The following is a 3,018-nucleotide window of genomic DNA, read 5'->3' on the forward strand; positions in this document are numbered from 1 at the left end:
GACCCGCGTATAGTATCGAGTCCTAGATTCGCTAGAATTCTGTGAGATACTTACAGGGACCGCATAGATCTGAGTCTAGGTACGGAATTCTTGTGAGTAATCCCACTACAAGGACCGCGATAGATTCGATCCTAGATCTGGAGGAATTCTGTGAGTATACTCTATACAACAGGACCGCGTAGATCGAAGTCTTAGATCGCTAGGAATTCTGTGAGTATACCATAGCAGGACCGAGTAGATCGAGTCTAGATTCGTAGGCAATTCTGGGAGTATACACTCAAGGACCGGCTAGATTCGAGCTAGATCGGTAGGCAAATCTGTGAGTAACTCTACCAAAGGACCGCGTAGATCGAGTCTAGTTTCGGGAGGATTCTGGAAGTATACTCTACAAGAAACCGCGTAAAAGATCGAGTCTAAGAAATCGTAGGAATTCTGTGAGTATATCTCTACAAGACCGCATAGCATCGAGTCTAAGATTGGGTAGGAATTCTTGCGTATACACTACAAGGCCGCGTAGAATCGAGTCCTAGATTCGGTAGGAATTCGTGGTATACCTCTACATAGGACTGCGGTAAGATCGAGTCTATGATTCGTAGCGAATTCTGTTGAGTAATACCACTACAAGAACGCCGCCGTAGATCCAATCCAGATTCGTAGGAAGTTCTGTGAAGTAATACCTAGCAAGGACCGCGTAGATCGAGCTAGATCGGTAGGCAATTCTGTGAGTATACTCTATCCAAGGACCCCGCCCGCGGTAGATCGAGTCTAGATTTCGTAGATTCTGTGAAGTCATCATAAGGACACCAGCCTGTGGCCTAGATTCCGGCCACAGGACTCATGGAACACAGCCTATAGATTCTAGGATATCTGATCAGTTGAGTCAGATTCGTAGAATTCATAGTTACTTATCAGGGTAGATCCGAGTAAAATAGATTCGGTAGGAATTCTGCTGATATACTCTTATAAGGACCGCGTAGATCGAGTGCTAGACTTCGGGTAGGCATTCTGTGAGTATACATTACAAGGACCGCGTAGATCGAGTGTGATTCGGTAGGCATTCTGTGTGTATACTCACCAAGGAAGCGTAGATCGAGTTCTTAGATCGGTAGAATTCTGTGAGTGATCACGTACAAGACGCGTAGGATCGAGTCTAGATTCGGTAGGAATTCTTATGAGTTATACTCCCGCAAGGACCCGCGTTATACTCACAGAATTCCTACCGAATCTAGACTCGATCTACGCGGTCCTTATAGAGTATACTCACAGAATTCCTACCGAATCTAGACTCGATCTACGCGGTCCTTGTAGAGTATACTCACAGAATTCCTACCGATTCTAGACTTGATCTACGCGGTTCTTGTAGAGTATACTCACAGAATTCCTCCCGAAACTAGACTCGATCTACGCGGTCCTTGTAGAGTATACTCACAGAATTCCTCTCGAAACTAGACTCGATCTACGCGGTCCTTGTAGTGTATACTCACAGAGGAATTTGCTCCGCGTACGGCTCTGTGTACGTATACGTACAGCAAGCGGCTATGAACGTGGGGATAGGGAAGCAGCAAAGCATCAGAACTTTCAGGAGCGTGCGTGCATTACGATCGCTGTCGCGTGTACAGCCTGTCTGTTAACTAATGCATGCCTCGTCCGTTTTGCTCGCGTTTGCACCCCACTAATTAATCATGAACTTAAATCGCAATTCTTTGATATCCACCAGAGTATTAACGGGATCTGGATTGTCCCCTCTATACGAGTCACGGGGAATCAGTGCCTAATAATTTCTACCCCAGAATTGCGCATTGTGTACTGCTAATCTCCTTTCCAAATTTCCACTCTATTTTTAAAAAGTTGCAGTTGATACAGTAGAAGAGGTTGGACGAGAATGGTCGCGGTCTCCGATCCAAGATGAATTACCAGTGATTTTCCATACAGAGTTACGTTTCAGCGTTCGGTTAGACCTAGTGCTTAATGTCATGGCAGCTATGATAAAGTTCAATTCGTGCAATCTATGTGTGCGCACTCATGGCTGGCTCATTCTGGGGAACGAAGAACTACACTGATAACACCAACACTAACACGAGCCGTGAGTGTGCCGCCCACACACGAGCCGTGACATAAAGTATTACAGCATTGCAGTCGACTGTGTTTTTTACCATCGCTGTATATACGTGGCGGATAGCACAGGCAACTGCTGCTAGCCGGATAGCCCATCGCTCTGCAACAGGCAAACGCGAAGCGAATGGTTACGACCACAGGCACTTGGAACGTCTCAATAAAAAAAGGTAAATAAACACGAAATGTATTTACTACCAAGGTTTCTCTACTATCTCGCTATTTCGCCGAAATAAACTCTTTTATTCTTGTTGTTTGTGCACAGGGCGTGCGTGCGATGTACTTGTGTGTTGCAGATGAGCATTTGAACGGCATTTACAGCAAGTTATCGACAATAATAGGCGAAATAGAGTAAAGAAACATTAAGACTGGTAGTAAATACATTTCGTGTTTATTTACGTTTTTTATTGAGACGTTCCAAGTGCCTGTGGTTACGAGGATAGGGCTCGCGTCTACGCGGCATTACGCGTATACCAACCTGCGTCCCTTATTGAAGTAGCTTTGCGGAGGTGCAATATTCTCCGACTCATCGGACAGATGAAACGATACGCGGCGGGCTACATACTTAAATTTCCTGTCGTCCGCCTCCACTCCTGTGACGAATCCCAACTCGGACAGATCTGCAACGAGTACATACGTCAACGACGGGTGCGTAGATGCACGAGACACACACACACGCACACACACACGCACGCACGCACGCACACACACGCACACACGCACGCACGCACGCACACGCACACACACACACACGCGCACACACAGGAAGAGAGCGACAGCTCTGAAGATAGCGATAGACAGAGAGAGAGAGAGAGAGAGAGAGAGAGAGAGAGAGAGAGAGAGAGAGAGAGAGAGAGAGAGAGAGAGAGAGAGAGAGAGAGAGAGAGAGAGAGAGAGAGAGAGAGA

The 3,018-nt window shown here is 46.5% G+C and overlaps 1 long non-coding RNA gene across 1 annotated transcript in view; it reads right to left on the minus strand.

Moving 5' to 3' along the window:
* Nucleotides 1–2,644: 2,644 nt before the first annotated feature.
* The window catches only part of LOC106808437, a 1,704-nt gene continuing 1,330 nt past the window's right edge, over nt 2,645–3,018 (minus strand). The window contains exon 3 of the long non-coding RNA XR_001393776.1: nt 2,645–2,732. This is a non-coding gene — a long non-coding RNA (uncharacterized LOC106808437). The remainder of the gene's footprint in view (nt 2,733–3,018) is intronic.

The sequence above is a fragment of the Priapulus caudatus genome, unplaced genomic scaffold, assembly GCF_000485595.1.
Source record: "Priapulus caudatus unplaced genomic scaffold, Priapulus_caudatus-5.0.1 Scaffold277, whole genome shotgun sequence".
In the NCBI taxonomy this organism is placed as follows: Eukaryota; Metazoa; Priapulida; class Priapulimorpha; order Priapulimorphida; family Priapulidae; genus Priapulus; species Priapulus caudatus.